Source organism: Thamnophis elegans, chromosome 4 (assembly GCF_009769535.1).
Source record: "Thamnophis elegans isolate rThaEle1 chromosome 4, rThaEle1.pri, whole genome shotgun sequence".
Classification (NCBI taxonomy): domain Eukaryota; kingdom Metazoa; phylum Chordata; class Lepidosauria; order Squamata; family Colubridae; genus Thamnophis; species Thamnophis elegans.
Genome location: NC_045544.1, coordinates 87109391 through 87134820, shown reverse-complemented (window position 1 = coordinate 87134820; position 25430 = coordinate 87109391). Strand labels below are relative to the sequence as shown.

General features: G+C 37.8%; 1 non-coding gene across 1 annotated transcript; it reads left to right on the top strand.

The window, feature by feature from the left end:
- The first annotated feature begins 24177 nt into the window (after positions 1-24177).
- On the top strand, positions 24178-24250 carry TRNAT-UGU. Its single transcript has one exon. It is a non-coding gene; the product is annotated as a tRNA-Thr (tRNA).
- Positions 24251-25430: the final 1180 nt, after the last annotated feature.

Below are 25430 nucleotides of genomic sequence, written 5' to 3'. Positions count from 1 at the left end.
GCCGCTGCGCCCGCCATAGAGCGGGACACGGCGCCTGGACTTTAAAGCCATCTGCCGCACACACCATATGGTGGAAAGCCACACCGGGACTTTAAAGCCCTGCCGACGCGTCCACCATAGAGCGGGATGCGAAAGCCGAAAGCCCCGCTGAAGCCCCGGCGCTGGCAGACATAGGGTGGCAGACATAGGTCGCCTTTTGCTCGCTTGCCTCACCGGCCATAAACCTCACCGCATGTCACTGTAATTGAAGGCTAAGAAACTCCAAAATATCTGATTAGTCATTTGAGTAAAGTATGAATGTATTCATTAGCATTGATTAGATTACAATTCTACATCACCAAGACATTCTTTTTCAGCAACATGGAAAATGTTTCTTAAAATGTTACTATTTAATGTTTTGGATGCAGGTCAACAGGGAATGACAACATAAGCAGCTGGCCTTTTGAGGGTTTTTTTTATATCCTGATTATTTATTGCTGAGTTAAATAATACAGTCAATTTACCAAAATAAAATCCCCTTCACAATGTCCTTGCTGCATTTTCACATGTAAAGTGATTTAAAATAGGAATTGATTAACTTAATTTCTGGCACTCAAGATAAAAATAAATTGCTTTGACTTGTGATACATTCAGTTATATCTGGTAAAACTGATGTTGTAATTACCTTGACACAGCATTCTCGCATAACCTGTATCTACATTCTTCCTAAATTACAGGATCGTTAATTTGTTTTTAATTTCTTCTAAAATTTTAAAAAAAGGGTCTCCATAATTTCCTCTTTTTAAAACAGTGTTGGTTCTAGAAGTTGATATTTTATATTTCCAATAATTAGGATTAATTATATATAATATATTATATTATATTATATATATAATTATATATATATTCCCAGGAAGGTCACCATGGAGGTCATCCCAGCTGTCCTGCTAAAGCAAGCAAGCAGGCATCTTTACTGGGCTGCAGCAATGGAGGAAGATGTTGGGTGCCATTGATCACCTTACTGTCAAAGTAAAGGTATTGTTTCATGCTGCATGGGAGAATGCAATGACAAAAGATCTCTGTATTTTATCCCAAGCCCTCAGAAATACATAGATGAGATAAAAGGTTTGATAATATAGTATAGGCAATACAGTCTGTAGAGACAATGGGTAGAGATGATGGACCCTCAGGTCAGATGGCACTGAACAAGCTACATAATACTAGTGTTTATGATGTGGCTAGATTAAAGCCTTTGGAACATCTAGTTGTTGGTGCTGTCAGGGAGGGGGGGAATCTGAAGCTACAAAAACAGAAAATATGGAATATAAGAAGTAGGAAACATGGAATGTAAGAAGAAAGCTCATTACTCCAAATAGGAGTTCCATCTTGCAGGAATCCAATTTCAACTTGTTCCTTTCCTTCTGGGCTCTGTAAGTCTGGATTTTCTACCATATCAGTGGCTAGGCTCAGATATTTAAATTGTTTCAAAATACAGTGAAAAAAGTAGTGTAAAATCAGAACGCTATAAACGTACCTTCTAAACAGAATATTTCCGAAGTGACTAACATTTACAATTTTAACTGGCACAATTTTCATGTACTTTCCTCTACTGAGGCCCTGAGACACTGAAGGTTTTTAAAAAGAGATTGAACAACCATTTGTCTGAAATATTATAGGGTTTCCTATTTGAACAGTGGATTGGACTAGAAGACCTCCAAGGTCTTCTGTTATTCTGTTAAGGGAAAAACATCATTTTACCTAGAAAAAAATAGAAAATCTGATTTGTTTCTTTTTAGTTGTATCCAATGTATATGATCCTTCATTGTGGCAACTTCCAGTATCAAGGACATGTTCATAAAATAAGAGATGTTACATCCTTGATTGATAATCATGAAATAATCTTAACCATCCCAGGATTTCCTGCTTACATAAAGTGAGGGCAACACTTCATTTTACAAAGTGCATGATATCAGAAAACTCATAATGGTATATGTATGTTTGAATCATAAACGTATACAGTCTTTTACTGTCTTCAGAACTGTACACATTTTGAAATTAATAGTAGAATAGCAATAGTACTTAGACTTATATATTGCTTTGCAGTGCTTTACAACCCTTTCTAATCGGTTTACAGAGTCAGCATATTGCCCCTAACAATCTGAGACCTCATTTTACCCACCTTAGAAGGATGGAAGGCTGAGTCAACCTTGAACTTCACCTCAGAAGGATGAAAGGCTGAGTCAATCTTGATCCTGGTGAGATTTGAACTGCCAAATTGCAGGCAGCCGGCAGGCATCAGAAGTAGCTTGCAGTACTAACCACTGTGCCACAGTGAATCCCTGTACTTCATTCAAAGTACACCCCCTTTCAACAAATAACTACCATAATCATTCTGAAAATGATGATCAGTGGGAAGGTGGCAGGTAAAATGACCTTCCATAGACTTACCATTTATCTCTTATTTCTCTATGTAATTTATATTTGGTTTTCAAGCACAAGTGAGTATTGGTGACATGCCAAATGCATTGGCTTTTAATTATGCATTCAATACCCTGCTGTTCAATGCCACTGTTCACAGAACAGAGAAGAAAATATATCAACAATAACTAGCAACTCATGTAACAGAGCAGCAATAAATTAGCCAGGAGAAAAGAAGCATCTAAAACATCCAAATGAAGAACAAAACTCTCCAGTGTTGGAAAACAAGATCTCTAATCAAAAACAGAACTAATAAACTCACACCCAAGCCAGTCTTGCCGAGAAACACAACTAGAGAAGGCAGTCATCAAGTATAGCAGTGAGACCCAAAGAAAAGTTTCTGAAGTTTTCAGCATATCCATACCATGAAGGGTCTGATCCCCAATTGCTCACAATTGCATTCAGCATGCAAATGTCTTCACACTCTGCCTGCTGGGAATCCTCTTGAGTTGTTCAAGAGTCCTGCCCTTTGACCCAGCAGAGCAGTTCTTCAAACAAGGGATTCCCATGACAGCTTATACAGCAGTTTTCCCTACTCCAGCACTATTCAGTTTGCAGTTCTCCAATTTTGTACTCTCCGGAGATATTGGGATACAGAATTTCTGAGCAGCAAATTCTAAAGACCGTGCTAGGTGAGAATTCTGAAGATACATCCCAACATGTATGGAGGGTATAAAGTTGAAAAAGGCTGCCTTAAACAATGTCACGGCAACTGTCTTTTTTCTATTATATGCTACTTTCAGTGCTACATGCAAATATTTTTATCTGATGGTCATCACCCATGTGGCTGATTTCATCTCCCTATTTTTGTTATCACAGCAGCATTGTAAAAAGAAGTGATTCATGAGCTACTAGATAACATATGCAGAGAACTAACATAAATCTGCAGCCCTAAGCAGGTATATTCTTGAATCAAGATACATGAAGACTTGAATCATGAACAGGATTAAGCTTCCCACACCAGAGTTGGTATTCAGCATGTTCTGACCAGTTCTGGAGTACCAATAGCGGAAATTTTGAGTAGTTCGGAGAACCAGTAAATACCACCTCTGACTGGCCCCACCCCCATCTATTCTCTGCCTCCCGTGTCCCAGCTGATCGGGAGGAAATGGGGATTTTGCAGTAACATTCTCCTGGAGTGGGGAGGGAATGGAGATTTTACAGTATCCTTCCCCCGCCATGACCACCAAACCACACTCACCAAGCCACGCCCACAGAACCGGTAGTAAAAAAAAATTGAATCCCATTATTGCCCCACACCTACCTATACACATCTGCCCTGCATTGATTCTTGCTCTCTATGACCTTCACAAAGTCCCTTGAGGAAAGATTGAGAAAGAACTACATTCACAATTGCATGAATTAACTGTATCTGTGATCTGGGATGCTGCTCTCCGAAGATCAGGGAATACAGAAACACTCTTATTTAGATTTACTTTCAATAGACTATTTTAATTCAAGTCATACCAGAAGATGGTCCTCCAGTCAATATCTCAATAAGTTGACAGGTTTGTATGGGAGAAACAATCATAATTAGACAAGTCATTAAACAAGGTATAGATATATGTATCAATCTAAATACATTCATATTATTCGTGTCAGAGGTATTGATACAGTCTTTCAATCTTTCAATTTCCATTTGCTTTTAACCAAATTAGTTTTTGTTATTGTAAGCAATTTTCCCAAAACTCACACATTTTTAATGCAATTTTCCAAAATGAAATGCTTTTAAACTGAAATTTTTTTCTACTACATGTTTTTTAAATATTCAGCTGGTCATTAGTATATCCCTGAACTGAATGCAGTTTCCTCAAACATGACTTTTGGATGTTAATGGATTTTTCTTTTTAAAATAGAATATTCTTTTTTGGCCAAATGTGATTGGATACCCAAGGAATTTGTCTCTGGTGCATAAGCTCTCAGTCTACTTACAAACCAGAGGTGGGTTTCTGCTGGTTCGGCCCGGATCTGGTGAACTGGTAGTGGCGACATTGGGAGGCTCCGCCTACCCACCCAGCATGCACAGAAGCATTGCAGAAGCGCACGAGTGACAAGCAAACCGGTAGAAAAAAATGGAAACAACAAAATAATATAGTCATAAGATATGAATAAGAGAAGGTAGTAAAAAAGATGAGGATAGGACAGCCCTACTACATCGGCTACTACATTGGTAAATATCTTTATATAGTATGTAATACAGTTCTGTGGTAATTAGGTATTTAGCAGAGTGATGGCATGAAGCAAAAAGACTATCTCTATGTCTAGTTGTTTTGGCATGCAATGCCCTATATCAGTGTTCTGAGGGAGGAGTTAAACAGTTTATGTCCAGGAAGTTTGAGGGGTCTATAGATATTTTCTCAGCCCTCTTTCTGACCTGTGCAGTATATAGATCATTCAATGTTCAACAGTCTCTGCTTTGCAGTTCTTCGATTTCAATGAGATCCAGATACATTTGAATCTTATGCCACAGACTGTACCCAACCAAGCTTATTTAAACAATTGGTTAATGAATTAAGGGGGACATGTATAACATAACGACATTGTTGCAAAAACTGGAAACATATAATAATTAGATACTTAAGGGAGTCAGTTGTAAATCAGCAATGACCGGGAGGCTTTTTTATTAGTCCCAAACAAAGGAAAGGTGTATACAAAATTACATCAACAGGCACATGACTAAATAATCCAATAATAATAATGCTGCGTGGCAAAAAGCTTCATCTCTGGGCAAAAGAAGAGATGAGTGAAAAGGGGGGCTGTTTCTTCCCTGGGCAGGAGAAGAGAGATAAGGAATAGGGAGGGGGGAGTGGAGGAAAGTGAGCAGCTCGCATTCCTGCCTTTGAAATGCTAACTGCTAGATAGAAGCTGGTACAGAAAGGCGCGCTAATTAATAGGAAGACTTACGTATTGCTAACAAGAATGTTTTTGTTAGCATCCATCTCTGGGCCTGTGTTTTCCAGACAGCCTTAGCCGCCCTATACACAGAAGTGGTAATGGATCTCAACAAATTATTTATTTATTAATTCCTGCTTTCTCCTGCTTCTTCTGCCATTTTCCTAACGCTCTGGTTTTCACACATTCTCTTGGGAATAGGGGACAATTAATAGGTTACTATTCTAAGGAATAGAAAACCACTGGGGGAAATCCATTTCCTTTTTTCCATTCCACTCAGTCAAATAGCCTTCCATGAATAGACAAGGACAGCTGGATTTTTAACAGCATTTTGATAGGCTTTTAACACTGTTTCCTCCTGATCTAATCCTAGAGGACTACCACACTGCCAAACTTTCCATTTGTGAATAATTTCCTTTGCACATTAAAGCCAATGTGGCTTCTCCACATTGTCCTCACCATCTGCAAATTTCAAATGCTTTCATCCCAAAGATACTGCTATGAGGTTCTAGTATTTGCAGAGAGCACCATTCAGCCAACAGCCAAAGAAAGATAAGCTAGCCAGCCAATGCTCTTTCTTTCATTATCAACCTAGACAATTTCTGAGTTTGTTACTCTTAAAGTTTTTAGTACAGCAACAAACAGCTTTGCTTCATTCACAAAAAAAGAAGAACAAATAAGCTTCTAGTGTTACACACACATTCACACAAATTGTGCATTTGTCCACAAACTGACATTCTTTTGCGTTCTGAAGAACTCCCAACAATTCCTGAAAATGTTGTACAGCATGGGTGTCAAACTTGCCATGTCACGTTGCCATAATGAGACATTTCATGATGTTTTTCCCATTCACCGAGCTGGGGTGGGCACATGACGCATCCAGCCCATGGGCTGCCAGTTTTGACACCTCTGTTGTACACCATCAAGTCATGGTGGCACAGTGGTTAGAATGCAGTATTGCAGGCTATTTCTGCTGACTGCCAGTTGCCAGCAGTTCAGCTGTTTGATTCTCAACGGCTCAAGGTTGAATCAACCTTGAACCTTCCATCCTCCCAAGGTTGGTAAAATAAGAACCTAGATTGTTGGGGTGAAATAAGCTGACTCTGTAAATTGCTTAAAGTGGGCAGTAAAGCACAGTGAAGTGGTATATAAATCCAAGTGCTATTGCTATCAACCTCTATTAAAACACATGCTAATAAAATTGCATGTAAGAGTTTTTCCTAGGAAGAGAAGATACCAACAAAGATGTGATGAATTGCTTGGAGACTAAGTTTCATCCATTTCTGAGGCAAGGGAGAGTAATGGACTCTGAGGGTAGGAAAAGGACAGAGATTTTGGAAATTGACAGATTTGAAGACAATATATTTTGATTACTAACAGCTTTGAAAACCAAGGAATAAAAAGCAGGTGAATGAGTTTTCAATTTCTTTACATCTGCAAAGGAAAGAGATTATAAGATAAATTTAAAATATAATAAATAAGAGTTACTTTCTCATAGTAAATCTGTTACAATATTAGGAAAAAAACACTAAAAGTCATTATTATATTAGGGTCTTATAAGTCTGAAAATATTACTTAGCTTCTCTGTTAGCTACCATAGATTATAATTTATCAGATAGGTGTTCATAGGTCATTTAAGGGCAAATTTAGCCTTGTAGTTTTGGTGCTAGTTTATTTACCTGTTCAGAATTTTATTTATGGCTAAGAAAATTGAAATAATAGTAGTACTCCTATCTTTCTGTACAGACTCTAATGAACAATTCAATAGCCAATAAAATCAAAACAAGCAATAACATTACTAATAAGAAAGTACCTAATAGGATGACTACTGATGGCTGAAAGCTTCTAGAATAGCACTGATTTAACTTTTGCCCAGAAAGCAAAGAGGTTTGAGGCTTCCCATATTTCCATGGGAAAGGTCTTCCAAAGAATGAGAGTTGCTATCAAGAAGATCTGTCACCAGATCCACACTCCATATAGCTCACAAGAAGAGGTAACCTTAACAAGCTTTTTAAGTTGTCCATAATGAAAAGGCAAATTCTATTTTGGGAAGATACTAAGTATCTGATTGAATATGTATGCTTTTTTCATATTAACATGTTATGCAACTTATATATAAGTATATATTGCCACTTTCTAAAAGTAGATTATGAATTACATTTATTTTTATTTCCCAACTTTCCCCCAAGAAGCTCTAAGTGCTATATCTAGGTTTCTCCCACAGTGCTTTGGATGCCTTAAAACAGCATTTCCCTGTCCCCAGATAAAATGTTATCGGCATAGAGATATATCCACATTGCTTACAGGTAGAAGAATTCAGTTAAAACATCATGTGATCAGCAGAACCTCATCTCACTCCACTACTGGGACTGTGCCTTTTATAAAACAGGAAAGTAGTGCATGAATGTAACTTTGTGAAATATGCTGTAATAATCGCAACCGTTAAAAGAGTCTCTTTTACTTTTGAGGTCACTGAAACAAGGACAGAGTGTAAACATTAGACAAGGAAAGCTCCATGTTCTGGTAAAAGTCAGGAGATTGAAGTACAAGAATTCATTTCAGTTCTTCATGGGCTTCATTTGTCAAGTATATTTGGTACAATCTAATTTTTCTTCTTGTGGTGTTGTATTTTCTATGCTGGAGAAACAGTAAGGCTCTTATAATGGCCTCTTTAATTAAATAGAATACAACCAGGATAGTGCAATACATTTATCTATATAGACTAATGACAAACAGGACAACAGGGGTGGTATTTTTAAAAAATATGATGCTATCCTAGTAGCAGGAATATTTCAACAACTGGCATACTGAGCCAGATGTACAGAAGAAAATGCAAGATGGCTATCTTTCATGTGCCAGATCAACTTCTGCAGAATTTGTCCTGGTGTATTAAGACCCTCATATTTTTTTGACATTCAGTTAATAGGCAGGTTCCTCTCACTTGATTTCCACAGCACAACATTAACATTCTGTTTCCCATGGCATTTCAAAATATTTCTCTTTCTCCCTCTACAGTTGCTTCTTAAAACATTGATAGCCTTTGAAACAAAAAGGGACTAAATGAAATCTTTACTTATTCAAAAGTAAACCCCTTTCTAATATCAGTGATGTTTATTCCCAGGCAAGTGGGAAATAGGCTGTTGCTGGATGGAATCTGGTTTCTAAATCAGGGTTCAGAAGCTTTTCAGCAAAAGAGTCCATTCAGAAGACACAATGTAGCAATTCCATTAATGCTTTATCTTTGTCTTTATTTTTGTTTTGTGGGAGAAAAATGCAGCTTCCACTGAATGCTAAGAAAACACATCCTAACATTAAGAGCAATTCAACCAAGGAAACAGTTACACAGAAAGTCCGTGAGCTCTCCTTAACTGGATGTCTATAAGCCCTCTCTACTGGGATGCCATAAGAAAAGGGAACCAAACTACTTCCACACATTTTAACTACAGTAGATCCCAGTTCAGGAGATTAGACCCAATAAGTTAAATATCCATTACTAGGTCTATGATTCTTTGAAAGAAGTTGTGAGTACATTCTATTTATGGCATTTAAACCTCATGCAAAACAATCCACGAATGAGGAATGCCAATTGCACACTAAACATCTTTTCACAACCCATCCCTGAACTTAATTCTTTAATAGAACTCTACCCAGGAATTTTGCTAGTACTCATTCTCTTGTTGTCTAGGGTCAGGACATAAAACCTGTCATAGTGTTATCTGAGCTTGGTTGCTTAGTTCCAGATATTTCATTACCCAATACCCAATTAGGTAACATCATCATACAGCTAAATGTTGGGTCGCAAGGACTCTACAGTCCAATCCTGCACTATATATCTTTTCTTCTATAAAAGATGCTTCCCAATCCATAATAATACAATACTACTGCATTAGTTCTGTAGCATGGAAGAAGTAAAATCATTATAACTCTTTAAGTAACAGTGCCAGTCTGTTTAAGCATTTGTTTGTTTTGCAGTTGCACAGCCCCTATACCTCTACTTCTGGCCATAATTTGCCAGGGGAAAGAAGAAGAAAGGAAAAAGAAGCCAATGCCAAACCAAAGATGAGAATAACAGAAGCCTAAAACCCAGAGTTCATGGGAATTTTTTTCTTTACTTGCTGAATTCATCAGAATGTGACATTCCCCTTACTCTTATGCAATGAATATTTCTTATGAATGTTGCCTTTGTGAAGTCATGTGAGATTGATGGGAATGGCACAGAAAATCAGTTTTCCAGAATCTAAGTTTCACTGCGTGGGACTATATCCTGGAGAAAAACATACAGTTGCCTGAAACTGCAAAAACGAGCTGCTTACAATGTTGCCATCAAACTATCTTTAGATACAGATATAGAGGCCTTCCCTTGCTATTGGCATCTCCAAACTGCCTCAATCTTGTAGTAATAAAAGTCAGGTTAATCTATTTCTGTTCCTTTGGGCTCCAGTTCCTAGGTCAAGCTGTTAACTCTGAGTGGCAACCTGTGCCTCTTGAAAAGCATTTAAAATAATGGGAAGAAGCCATTCACAATTCAGGTAAAAACCTGGTCTGAGTCAAAAGTTTGTTATAACATTATAAGGAATATATCTGCTGAGTAATTACAAAGATGAGGCTGATCAAAACAACACTAACACAAAATGTTTAACTGCTATGCGAAAAACAATATATTAAACCAATATAATCAACACATAGAATAGAAAACAGTGCATTTTTTATTTCTTAAACCCTATAAAGATGATGATGTGCTGTTTACTGTTTTCCATAATATGTATGGAACATAATACATTATAATGTTTGACTAGTACAATAATATATTTCTAAGGTTCCTCCATGTACTACTTCCGTCAAGGGCAGTGAGAAATAGACATTCAGAAGAGCCTATTTTGGGGCCTATCAATTTACTGTGAGGAGTGAGAACGATTTCCATCTGTTCCCCTGCTATTTTCATCAATAATCATTGTGCCCCATGAGCTGGAACATGAATATTTACAGTGTGATATCTGTTTCTCTCCCTACTAGATTGACTAGACTAGGAAATCAACTCCCCAAGAAGGTTAATACCACTTTTATTGAGATGGGCTATAATAATAAACAGGATTGCAAGTCTCATCCTCTTCCTCCTCTTTTTTATAGTTCAGTGAATTATGGAGGCATCTGTCTGAGTTGCTTCTGAATGTTATCTGACTATTCTGCTTTTAAAAAGGCTTTAACTCAAGGGTGTCAAATGCAAGGCCCGAAGGGTGGATCCTGCCCCGTGGCACCTCTGCCAGTGAAAATGGAATTCCGTTTTCACTGGCAGAGTTGTTGTCACAGCTGAAAATGGAGCTTGGGAGCCTGTTTTTGCTGGCAGAGCGCTCAGGCCACCACAGGGGCCTCTGACATGAGTGATGTCAAGCTGTCCACGCCCATCCAGGCCATGCCCATCCCAGCCCCTTGAGGTCAAACACAACCCTGATGCAGTCCTGAATGAAATTGAGTTTGAGACCCGTGCTTTAGCTGCTTTTGCCTGGACAGCAGCTCCTACTTATCTTTGTCAAGGCCATCTTCCTTAGTCTTTACACCAGGGTTCCACAGTATAATAGCAACTGAGCTATGCAAACAAGCGAAGCCCCATCTGCAAAACCACATCCCGCTCCCCTTCACAGAAAAATATTTCTCCATGGAACAGGTCCGATACCCAAAATGTTGGGCACTACTGCTTTATACCATCTGAAGCAGTGCTCAGTTTCATTTGTAATTACTCAGGAATTGGTTCCTATCACTTTGCCAGAGGAATAAAGACACAATATTCTCTCCCCCTTCCTCCCTTTCCCTCTCTCTCTCACACGCAAATGATGTAGAGGAAAATGGTGTTTAGGTATTGGTTATAAGCTGCCTGGAGAATAAGTTAACTTGAAATAATTTTAGTATAATTCAATCTTCTAGATAAATAGAGTAACCAGATTTCACTATTCTAATCTGTGATTATTCCAGGAGTTCCTCCCCAATAATTTAACCTTAAAAATTTATTTAGAACTAATTTCATAAATGGTGCATTTGCTGCAGATTTCAGTTCATCTCTCTCTGTTCCTCAGTTCCATTCATTCAGTTCCATTTACAGGCTTATACAATAATGCCTCTTGATCAAATGAGCATCAGAAACCTTATTACTGTATTTATTTGTGTATTATGGCAATCAATACACAAATGCTTAGGAATGTATTATTTAGTAATCTCTAAGTAGAAAAAAAGGTGCATTCTGAATACAGCAGCATAAAGGATAATCATCTGATGAAAGCCCCCAAATAAAACATAAACAAGTGAGTTGATAAATGAAAAGCAGAATTCAAAACTCTGGGGAGAAATTTGAATATATATTAGATTGTTTCTATTTGTATGTGATGTGATGGCATATTTTCATAACCAGAGAATTATGTAGAGCGTATAAATGCTTCTTATGTCTTTTCATTTTGTGTGACAGGCAGGAATCCCAACAAGATGAATCTCATCATGTTTCAGGCAGTTTCTTCATTTTTATCTCTCTTTTTTTTGTTCTTTTCCTTTTTAGTGGCATAAGTATATGTTTCTTTTTTCTGTTTTCCTTTTTTTTTAAAAAAAGTTGGGCATATTTTAAAAAGAGTCACAAAATTACTTCTGAGAAGGACCTTTGACCTATAATGGCCATTTTATCATCAATAATATCAATAGTAAACCCCTCAAGTTTCTAAGTTCTATTATCTACAAGGATTTGAACATTAGAACCAGGCACAACAAAGAATGTTCTTCCTGCATCAACTCAGAAAGATCAGATTGCCCAAGGATCTGCTGATACAGTTCTACAGAGGAATTATCGAGTCTGTCATTTGTACCTCAATAACTGTCTAGTTTGGCACAGCAACAAAATAGGACAGGTACAGATTTCAACAGATAGCTAGGACTGCAGAAAAAACAATCACAACCAACCTGCCTTCCATTGAGAATCTGTATACTGCCAAACCAGAAAGAGGACTGAGAAAATATCTACAGACCCCTCACATCCTAGACATAAACTGTTTTAACTTGTCCCCTCAGGATGCCGCTATAGAGAATTGCATGCCAAAACAGACATAAACATAGTTTTTTGCCCATGCCATCACTCTGCTGAACACTGAATTCCAACAGCGCTGTCTCATTTTGCATCTTTTTTCATTTTCTCTTCTTTCCTATTATGTTCTTCTATTGGTTTTTTATGATTTATCAATTGTTGTTTGTAACTTATGCTTAATGATTGTAACTATTATTATGACCGATGACCTATTGCTGTTTATATCTCCACTGTGAGCTTAGGCACCGGAGACAAATTTCTTGTGTGTCCAATCACACTTGACCAATAAAAAATTCTATTCCATTCCATTCTTACTATAAATGCAATCCATATTGTGTAGCATTTTATCTTGGATAAGGAATTATCAATTTTGTATTCAGCACAGTATAAGTATAAGGGAGCTTTTTCCCAGATAAGAAGACTCTTCTGTACTTCGTGTAATAAAGATAAAGTTTTTTTTCCCAAAATATACAAAATAGTAATGTGATTCTCTTTAAATGTCCATACAAATATTAGTTACATTTTTTAAACCACCAATATTTACATTTCTTCCAACAACATTTCTGCATTAAGCTTGCAGGATCCATCTGCCTTTGCATCAGTTTCACTTTGTTACAGGCACAATAGACATTACTGCATCTTTGAAGATGTTTAAATACTCTTCCAAATGTGTATAATCCTATGATGTTAACTTTAGCAAAAGCTGAGTCAATTAATATCTGGCTGTATATCAGATCAAAGAATCTGTACACAAATCTGTATACTAAATCAAAGAACTTTCCTTTCTTCCTCTCTCCCTCCCTCCCTTTTTTCATTCTACCCCTGTGGAAAATCTTGCTTTCCTTGTACTCAAGATCCTTGTGGAGATCCATGCTATGATTTCACAGATCTATTAAGGAGAATGCTGAACTACCAGCGCTGCAGTGTCCCATCATTGAAGTTGTCTTTTTTATTCTCTCTTTATATTTTATTATACCACCTGATACATGCATACATCCTAAACTAGTAACATGGAGAGGGAAAGCAGATTAGCAATTTATTTTCTTTCTATTTTGCTTGTAGTTGGGATGAGAAGATTAAAACACATAGGATTTGATCACCCACAGTTTTAAACCGATTCAGAGAAATTGGAAGAGGTTCAGAGAAAAGCAGTAAAGTTGAAGACCTATGAGGAGAGAATGACAGAGTTATAATTGGCCTTGGAAAAAGATGATGGAGATATATGATAGCATTATTAAATACCACAAGGGACTCTTCCCCATAGCTGTTAGTGTTATTCACTAGTCCACGAGATAACAGAAAACTATACTGACAAAACATTTCCTGCCCCCTGAGCAATCCTTTTCCTGCTAGAGATATGATGCTGGCAAATAATACCATACTTATTCATACCATACAGGACCTGTTAAAGGCAGCATCATATGACATCAATTGATGAGTTAGGCCATTTTAGTATTATCCCTACTATTTAGAAAAGCACAAGCATTTTCCTAAGGAGCTCAAATAAAAAGGTGACAGATCTAGAGACATACCTGTCATGTAGAACTCTCTTCTGATGCCACAGTGAATCAGCTACTGTTCTGACTGATTCAGGTCTCTGTGGCAGAGATTGGCTTGGAAAATTGATGAATTCAATAGTAGAGCCTCCTTAGGGAGGGAAGAGGAGGGAATATACCCCTACCGCCTTATAGTGGTGGTAGATATCAGACTGATTCCACCTTCTAAAGTCACTTGAAAATGTGCATTGGGACAAGAGGAGAAACATTTTAAATCATTAAAACCAGAGATGGGTTGCTACCAGTTTGCACCAGTTTAGGCGAACCAGTAGTGGAAATTGGGACTGGGTTGCTGAACTGGTAGGGACAGCAGGCTGACCATGCCCCCGAACCAGTTTCTTGGTCACCCATGCTGTTGCCAGCATGTTTTTAGTCATTTTATAATATTCTGCGCATGCACAGAACAATTTGCATGCACAAGCAACGTGTGGCGGGCACACATCAGCAAAGCGAGCACTGCATGCAAAGCGAACTGGCAATAACACCGGCAGCAACCTGATTAGAACTAAGACCATTAGAGTATGAATTGGAAGGCCCATGAAGGCACCATCATGAAGACACAGCAGAAAAAAGAAGCTGCAAGGGCATGTTGAGCTGCAATTAGATGTAGGTGAGGAAGGAGATCAAAATATCTCCTCTCATGTGCAGAACATAGGAAAAGTGATTCATAGGACAGCAGAGTCTTATAAAATGATAAACAAAAAAAAACTAGTTAGAGCGATTCACCAGTAGAGCCAACTCAGGGAAGTGTTGGGATTCCCTTTAAGTAGAGGCTAGACTAGTGATGGCTAACTTTTTCTGGACCAAGTGCCGAAAGTATGCGGCCAAACCCCCAGAAGGCAATGCGTGCACAGCCCCCCACATGCACTCCCTACACATGTGCACATGCGCCCCCGCATGTGTCCCGCCCCCTGCACATGCAAAGCACAGACCCAACGACCAGTCGGCCGGTGGGAGACACATGCCCATGTGCAGTGGAACTGAACTAGGGCAACAGCTCACGTGCCCATAAGAGCGTGCGGCATGCCACCTGTGGCATTCGTGCCATTGTCGGGGCTAGACAATATTCTTACTCAAATGCCCCTTGCCATGTCCTGTTTGTATGTAAAGAAAAGTATTTCTTAACGCACAGTTAGGAAAGGCTAAGATATCAAAATGTGTTATCAGAACCCAAAGAACCTAAGTTTCCTCTGCTTTATTCCAAGATTGCAACTGTTAGAAATCTAATATACTCCCTACTACTCACTAACATATAGTCCTTAATACTGAGATATGTATAAAAATAAGATCTGATCGAATAATGGGTTCTGGATCGGTTGCAACGGAGCCCAGCATCCTCCACATGAACGTGCATGGCAGCACACGCCACTGCACACACATGTGCACAGTGCGAGCGTGCATTGTACCTTTCAGCAATGCCTCCACAAGCCTCCACAACGCTCCAGCTGCTCGGCGGAGTGATGATCCAGCTGCTCAGCGGAACGACGCTCCGTCTGCTCGGCAGATCGTCGCACAGGCGCTGTACATGCCATGCACGTGCACGGAAGTGCTGAAGACTTTAAAGGACAGGTAAGGAGATTGGGCAGGCGGGTGGTACCCGGTGCTCCGGGCAGGCCTCCGGTATGCCCATACCAGGGCGTACCGCCTGCAACCCACCACTGATCTGATCCAAATTGAAGAAGATATAAACATGGTTTTCATATTTAGTAACTTATTTTAATATATTAAAATACTTTAATTTTATTTAATTTTAATTTACTTCATTTTATTTACAAATGTATCTGTTGCCCACTCCAAAACAGATCCAGGCAGTATAGTTTATTTATAATAACCTAAAAAATTCATTTGCTACCCATTGTTTGTTTATCAAAACATATAAAATGTATCAAAGCTCTGAGTAAAAGAGAGATATGTAAACTCTCTCCTAAATTTTAAAAAGGAATGTGGTTATGTCAACTCCAATGGCAGTTTGTTCCACAACAAACCATGGATTTGCAATGAGTTTTTATCAAATTATATGGACCAGTCCTGTAGCCATTCGCAACTCTGATTATAAGAAACAAGGAAAGGCAACATTGACATGCAAGATAATGTCTTCCGCAGATCGTAAATACACCTGCAGGGACGTACTTATCTATTAGATCAGCCTTCTGAGCTTCCTAGTCCTTCATACATATTGATCAATAACCTCTGAAATGAAACATGCTGACTAGCAACTCTCAAGCTCCAGAAGGCTGATCTAGATTTTTATAAGGAAAATGTATATATTATCCAAATCCAAACCCTTAAGGTCACATTCTTCCAAAAAAGAGTTTAACACCCCATTATCACTTAGTAACCTGAAAGTACTCAGAGCTCTCTTCTTACAATAAAAGCCAGTGATTTCCAAGTACATATAGAGGACAGCTATGAAATTTGTCACAATTCTGAGTCTTCCTTGTCCCTTAACTCCAATGTGAGATTATCCATCTCTGCACAATTAAAAAAAATTGAATTATCAAACAGTCTGTTGGAATCGTATCACTTTTCCAACATTGTGCAAGCGCTATTCTCACTGCTGTAATTAATTAAGCCCAGGGTTTTCATACAGTGTTTATTTTTAATCTCCTCCCATGTTCGTATCAACAAACCCCTCAGTATGTGTCTGTAAAAATATGTGTGTAGCTTGCTTCTGGTATTCCACATGAAGACATGCCACCCCATGGTGGTCTTATCCTTCCAAGGTTAAAATTCTCCTGTTTTTTAGGTTTACCCATTCTCTAATCCATACTAAACTTGCTGCTTTATAATAGGTTTCCCATACTGGGAGTCCAAAGCTACCTCTACTCCTGCTGTCCTGCAATGTGGTTAATTTTATTTGTGCTTTTTTGCCTGCCCAAACTCAGAATATTATACAGTTTGTTAAAACTGGTATCAATGGATAAATAATAAGAACATGAAATGTATATCTTAGAAACATAGGTGTATAGATCTAGGAATAATTAGGAATGTATAAAAATGTATTTGAATAACAAATGGTTATTTTAGTACTGTCAAAAAAGATGTAACTTATATAAAACTATTTTTAAAGATATTTGTATTTTAAAGTTTTTAATTTTCAATAAAGGTTTAAAAATAAAAAAAGAAATTTGTCACAATTAGTAATATTTATAATAAATGGACAATTCAGTTTCATAGGCCAAACTCAAAGGTGCTTTTTCAAGAGGCAACTTCTTTGAAGACATTTTGCTTCTCATCCAAGAAGCTTCTTCAGCTCTGACTGGGTGGTGGGGAATGGAAGGACCATCCAGTCAAAGCTGGAGAAGCTTCTTGAATGAGAAACAAAACATCTTCAAAGAAGAAAAATCAGAAAGTCCAGTTGCCTCTTGAAAAAGTACCTTTGGGACAACCATGATCTGGATGACTAAGAATCTCCATAGACATTCATAGGCCAAAAGAAGATCTTGGCAAAGCAAATTTTGCAGTTGGCTGTTTTTTTTTAAATTGTGCCGAGTTGCTGAGAAATGTCCCCATGCTTTCTAGCATCCCTCACCACACTGAGAACTGGTAACCCAATCCAGCATTTTAATAGTCAACTCTCAGTACTAATGGCTCTATTATTAGTTCCGTAAATGGAGCAAGAAAAACATTGGCTTTTGTCTAAAAAAGACATTCTTATCTCTTTGTCCTTATTGATACGTTTTATGGTGATTCATCAAAATAAACAGTGTCCTTCAGCATTTTTTTTCTCCAGAATGATGTTTTATTGCCTGGACAGTTAAAAACATAACCAGACAGTTAAAGTACTAACAGCCATAATATTCACATATATATTAGTATAAATGCAGCACGAGCCTTCCATTTTTGAGTTATTTATATTCTCTAAAATTAAAAAATAATTCTCCCTCTCTTCCTTCCTCCCTCTCTTCCTTCTCCCTCTGTCTCTGCCTCTGCCTCTCTCTCTCTCTCCCTCCCTCCCTCCCTCCCTTCCTCCCTCCCTCCCTCCCTCCCTCCCTCTCTCTCTCTCTCTCTCTCCCTCCCATCTCCCTCTCTCTCACACACAAGCACTGATGTAGTAGCATATACAACGGGCATTCTGGACTGGTTCTAGACCAATTCTGAATTAGTCTATATCCCCCATAGTACATTGTTCAAAAACACCTATCTTCTCCATTCAGCATGAATAATCCCAAAATAATAATTTGTCAAATAATTTGTTATGATAGAACCCCAGAGACCATTCTGTTACTTTCTTGTTTCTAAACTGGGCATAAAGTGGTTCTGAAATCAGTTTCAGAGGATTTTGTGGCTGTCGTTAGTATGAATGGGATTTTGGTTGGGGAAGAATTTGGGCAGCCCTACCTTGAAAAGAACACAATAGAGCAGCTACTCCCTCTTCTGGGCATCTAAAGAGAATTTCATCAGTACCCAATTAAAGACTGACTGGCATTACATCCACTTTTCGCCTACACTGTTAGAAAAGTCTTGGAGTTTGATTAATTATTAATTAATTGATATTTTGCTTTTCCCTGACAACCTCCATGCACAGGTATATGGATTTGAAAATTGACATTGTTTATTCAAAAAAGGAAGTGTTATGATAAGTACAGGTAGTCCTTGACAATGAGCCCAAAATTTCTATTGCTAAATGAGAAATTTGTTAAATGAGTCTTACAACCACTGTTGCCACTGTTGTTAAGCAAACTGTGTAATATAATATATGCGGGTATATGTATATTTTTTATTTATGCATATACCCACATATATGCATTTATTTATTTATTTATTTATTTTGTCATGTTTATGTAGTGTATCTTGGAGGCAGTGACCATTTGAGATCTGTATGCAATGAAATTTCATTTTAATGTATGCCGATTAGTGTACATTCAAAATGATAATAAAGTTATTCTGTTCTATTCTAAAATCGCTGCAGTTAACCTAGTGAATCTGGCTTTCCCGTTGACTTTGCTTGTCAGAAGTTTGCAAAAGGTGATCACATGACATTGGGACACAGCAATGGTCGTAAGTATGAACCAGTTGCCAAGCATCTGAATTTTGTTCACATGATCATGGGGATACTGTAAAGGTCATAACTGTAAAAAAAAGGTCATAAGTCACTTTTTTCAGTGCCATTGTAACAGTCACTAAATGAACTGTTGTAAGTCAAGGACCACTTGTGAAGATTTATACATATGTATCAATCTGAGTAATTCTGTCAACTTTAGAATTAATTAAGCCCACTGAAAATAATTAGATATACGTTGATCATTATAATGAATATCGTTAAAACTAACCAAGACTTATTTCCAATCTTCTATGTTTTTCAAAACTGTGACAATAGTACTAAAATGTCTTAACAAGAATTACCTAAATATTTCTTAAATTTCTTTCTGATTAAGAGAGTTATATGGAAAAATCTCACCAAGTCATGGATCTGTTTTCATTTATGGCAAGAGATTATAACTAGCCATAATTTTCACACACGTCTGACATTTCATAGACTTATTTCCTGTGCTTAACATATTTTGTATGTTTTAAAATATGATAATAGGGAATTGTTTGTTTTAAAATATGACAACTGGGAATTCTTGTGTAATCAATCTGCACTTAAATATAAACTGCTGTAAAACACATAAAGCAAATATTTCTGCTCATTTCAGACCTTAGAAATGGTATGCAAGAGTTGACCCTGAAAATTATAGTTATTCCTTATGCTTTCGTACTTGCTTGTTTATGCATTTCTCCTGAAATGTCCATCCATATTTTATTTCAATTATTTCTGATTTTGCTTTATATTATCCAAGCAACCAAAACCATTCTTTTCCAAATGTCTTTAGGGCCAGTTGATTGTGAATTTTTGTTTTTAGGCCGTAGATTTTTGAGGAGATTTTTTTTGTCTGTTTTCACCACTTGCAAACCATCAAAATTGGAGCAGGTTCTAATGTAAGTTGAATGAATCAATGAATATGAAAGGCTTATCATATTCTGTAGAATCACACACTCAAAAAAATAATAATAAACACATGATCTAAAAGACAACAAACATTGATTCACACCAGCAGAAATACTATAGCAATAGTATTTCACAAAATACTATAGCAATAAAAAATATATATCTAGAATGTGTAAAATTGTGCCACTTAGAAGGGTCTTCTCCAACAGCTTCCCTCCAAATGTATGAAAGAAGAGCCATGCAAAAGAAGTTGTCCCCATAAATTTTTAAAAAGAAACTTGGAAGGGTCCACTAATGGTCCACTAATTTCCTGGGAGAGTTCCTTTTAAGGACAAAGGGTAAAAGTAATATTTTTAAGTAGGGGATCAGGAAAAATATAAAAATCCATACTATGTTATCCTTTTGCCTCCTGATAAGTCCTAGTAAAGATTGCTTTAAAAAGCATGTTCCATATCTCTGACTCATTCTTTACTGCTAAGATCATCCTGCAATATATTGGTCCCACCAGACATTTGTATGTATTTTGATGCATTCTTTCTTTAAATGTATGCATTTCAGCTGGAATTTGACATGTTCTCTACATGTGTATTGAGCCAATACATAAGGCAATTTGTGTATCGGCTCAAAAATGCAATATTGGATACATTTGGATTCAATTGTAAACCAAACCAATTTTTCTCTCTTGTCTCCTGCACAACACATACCAAGGAGCCTGGGCAGAATATCAGAATGACTGACTTTGCTACTTCTATGATATCTCACAGAACTTACATATGATTACACGCCCTGCATACAGTAGCTTTGTTCCCCACCATGTTTTTCAGGGCTGGGTAGTTAGTTCAAAGTAAGTGCTTTGAACTTTGTTTGCCAGGCAATTTGACCCCCTTGTTTCTAAGAGCAAAGTGAATGGTGTTTTTGCTTTTTTTCTTATGATTCATCCAGAATTTGCAACAACCAAAACATTGGTGTACATGAGGTATGTGAGGTACAGAAGGCTCCTCTAGCTTTAGCAAGTGCTGACTAAGGCATGCAAAACGATGCAAAATGGCTCATCCAATCACATCTCCTTTTCCCTCTTGACAAGCAGAATCATGTGGCATGAAGCTCTTTGTGCTCTTTGACATGTTTCAAGTGTGCGTATAAGAGTTATTCAGAGAGGTAATTGTAACCTAATTAAAGATTGGTGAAACTGGCTTTATAACTATAATAGAAGGAGATTCATTTACAGGAAATACAACAGTGGTGATGCAAAGCATGTATCATTTGTTAGGTTTATCCACCCAGAAAAGTGTAAAATCATACCCTCTGTGCAGTGGAAAGAAAGTGATTTGTGTTGGCAATTTTACAGAAATAAATAGAGATTGATAAAGGAGACAGCGAGTTACTCCTATACATGGGGAAACGAAATAATGGTATTTACTGTATTATTAGATACCATTATTAGAAAACATTCCTAAGAATTAATCAGTTGTAGCCTAAGTATTGTAAGGGGAGAAATGATTGAGCAGTACTATTGTTGGTGACAATATTTGTATAGACTATTATCTGCAGAGAATGACATATAATCTCCTCTTAATATTTGAATGGTGGGAGATTTAGGATGATCAAATAAACAATTCATTCTGTGTAGAATTAAATAGTAGATTCTGATGAAGCGAGATTGATGCTTTTGAACATTGGTGTTGAAGAAGACTCCCGAGAATACCATGGACAGACAGCCGAGAAAATAAAAAGGACCATCTAACAAATGAACCCAGAATTATCAATTCAGGCTCAAATAATGAAGCTCAAATTATCATATTTTGGAAACTAAGAGTCAACTTCAATCAGTCACACAAAAGAGTGCTGCAGGGGAAGATGATCAGGAATACTTTCCATGCCACAGAACCTAGAAACAATGGACCTAAATGCATTCCATTTAATATAGGGAATTTTTCTGATACTAAGTTCTGTCCAACACTGGGACAGTCTGTCTATGGAGACTGTGAGTCTTTATTTCTAGAGGTTAAAGACGAAGATGGACGATGACATCTCAAGGATGATTTACTTAATTTTCTTAAATATTGCAGAGAATTGGTATAAGAGTATGGAATGATCCTTGTGGCTCCCACAATTTCAGCTCCACAATTCTATAATTCCATGATTATAATATCCATCCATCCATCCATCCATCCATCCATCGTATTTCTACCTCATTCATCTCACCTCGGTGACCCTAGGCAGTTTACACCCTACTGAAACGTTACCCCTAGCCCAATGCTAGAGATAGAAGGCTAGGTGTACTTGCACTACTCTTGATACATTGTTATGATTGAAACACGAAAAGCTTTAAAATGCATTCCAAAGTGTTCAAAACAATTAACTTTGGGGAAATTACACGAGAGGTATATAACTCAGAAGAGCAAAATAAAAACCAGAAGTACTGAACAATGCAAATCAGTTAAATCCTCCAATAAATCAGATGAAACATTTATGGAGTTTATGGAATATTAGAGGGTTTCCTTGCTGATTTCTTAGCCGATTTAATGTTCTAATTTGCTCTGCTGTACTATGACCTTTTGGCTCCACCTAGTGGTTTTGAGTGGGGTAGTCAATGTTTCTCAGAGAGAATTAATATTGACTAGTTATTCTGATTATTACAGCTTAGTTGGTACTTAAAGCCTAGGAGTGAGCAACCTGTGGCTTACAGGCCTCAAGTGATGCCCAGCTCTAGGAGAAACCAAAGCATCCACAACCAGATCTCTCCCTTTCATGTTGATAAAGTTGAGCACTAATCAACCAAGATAACCACAATGATGCTTGATTGCACCATGGTGGACACCATCTTTTTTTTCCTTTATCACTCTCTGCAGCTTCCCCTGTTAACATACTTAATAGGGATGATTTCCCTCTTTTATAAAATAATTCTTTCTAAATAAGCATATCTTATGCCCCCTCCCTGTTAATGCCTTTGCTGTGTCAATACTACATCCACTGTAGCCTCAGACAGAAAGGCAAGTTTTTCCTAACTGGGTAAAAAGTTGCAGAGCAGTTTTAGGCATTGCAGTGCATGGAACAGAAAGTCCTGGGGAGGGCACGGTCCCCTCAAGAACACGAACAGATCACATCCCTCTTGTCTGTACAGTAGCCTCAACAATGCATACTTCCCAACTGCAATCCCTGTTAATCATTAGGATACAAGGGATAGTAATCTAATAGGACAGGGGTCAGAATAGCTCTATGAAAGTTGCAATACTGTGTTTCTGGCCCATTTTGTAAAGCAATGTTTCCCAATCTCAGCCATTTTAAGATGGGCGGACTTCAAATATCAGAATTCCTTAGCCAAGAGAAATTGAAGTCCAACATCTTAAAGTTAAGAAACCATACTAAGGTTGGGAAACACTATTCTAGGAATATCAGAAGTGAGTTGCAGTCATACACTGTATTCACCTGTAAGAGGAAATAAATGGGCAGAAGATGATATTTCCCATCTAAATTCCCCCCATTGTCCCCTAAAGTTTTGGGAAATGATCTGGTTAAGACCTTTTGTGGGACTTTAAGATCTATTAGAGAGGCATTCTGATTGTAATATGCCTCGCATAACAGTTATCGACAAGAAGAAAGTCTGGTTCATTGATGTTGCTATACGAGGTGATGCTAAGATTCAGGGGGAAAACAATTGGGAAAAATTAAAAAAATATTGGGAGTTGCAGATTCAACTTGAACATTTATGAAAAAGAAATCCATTGTTATACCAATAGTGATCGGAGTCCTCAGTGATACTTAAAGGACTTCTCAATATGTGGAAATATTGAATTTATCAATATTATGAACACTAATTTTATCACCAAAAAACCCTGCTCAGAACTGCCTATATTCTTAGACATTGCCTTAGTAATCCTTAGGACCTTGGTTAGGACTTGAATTTTAAGTTTCCAACAGTCTTACGCTATGAATCTGACTGTAGATTGCCCACATATCATATAAAGTGGTGTAAACAGGTAGGCTATGATGTACTTCTGTCTTTTTATGTTCCAGAACTACAGACCTAGACGTTCTTGGTTGCTTGCTGAGTATTTATTCCCATTTTTAATGAAATGGTTTTTATGTTACAGCACATAATAGGCCGGAAGTCGACTTGTCTCTGTTACCTGTATTAGTCAGCGCGGTCTCAAATCTCTGACTGAAAAGCGGAGTTAATTCATTCTTCACAATAACATCGATCTAGAGAAATCGATGGAATGAGTGAATATTTTCGAAGAACAGTACTGTACCATTCATCTAGATAAGCCAAGATGATAGGTGGCTCCATAGCTCAGTGGTTAGAGCACTGGTCTTGTAAACCAGGGGTCGTGAGTTCGATCCTCGCTGGGGCCTAGCAATTTTTTTCTTTTAAAAAAACAGTCATTTGATGGTTTTTTTGTTTTTTTTAAAGTGTTCTGCGTGCAACTTCACACAACACGTTCAATATCGAAATTTAAGGTCAGTGACAGCTCTATTGTCCACAAGCAAACACAATTACTGATTGCAAAATGCTGACAAGCGAAGAATTCTTTTTCATTCATTATAGCTTAGATTGGTGCAGATGAAATCAAAACATTTTCATTTATCTATACCTTGAAATCGGGTGCTTGCTTCGAACCACTGCTTCGTGCGCAAAAAAAATGATTCTTTGTCAGCTAGGATCCCAAATGAATTTTAGGTCCGAAAGACAAAAAGAAGCGAGCGAGTAGTATAAAATCTGTAGCGTGTGTTGTCGTTCCACGACAAGACCAGCAGGTGGGGCTGCTAATCAAGGAATATGGGGGAAAGGGCAGTGGCAGCGGAGCAAGATTTACTTCGAACAAGAAAAAAAAAATCACCCTCCTGAGCACACTATTGAAATGCTTAGCCTACCGTCCTCTGTTCCCATGACGCCCAGACAATGTTTGTCATTAGTCAGATTTATATTCTGCCCGAATCCCTGAGCCCAGCTTCTCTTACAGGGTTGTTATGGGAAAAGTGAAGTAGGATAGGCTCAGAGAGCAGCTAGTGTGAAGTCACTGGTCCGGGCGTGGTGGATTTATTACAGATTTTAAAAGTTGGAAGGGACCTTGTAGGTCATCTAGTCCAAACCTGCCACCACAGGAGACCTTACGCTATTTCTGACACCTGGCAGTCCATTCTCTTCTTGAAAGCTTCCAGTGATGAAGCTTCCACAATTTCTGAAGGCAAGCTGTTCCATTGGTTGATTGCTCTCGCTGTCAGAAAATTTCTCCTTATTTCCAGGTTGAATCTCTCCTTGATCAGTTTCCATCCATTATTCCTTTTCTGGCCTTCAGGTTCTTTGGAAAATAGCTTGACCCTCTCCTCTCTGTGGCAGCCCCTGAAATATTGGAACACTGCTATCATGTCTCCCCTGGCCCTTCTCTTCACTAGACTAGCCATGCCCAGTTCCTGTAACCGTTCATCATATATTTTAGTCTCCAGTCCCCTAATCATCCTGGTTGCTCTTCTCTGCACTCTTTCTAGAGTCTCAACATACTTTTTATAGTGTGGTGACCAAAGCTGGATGCAG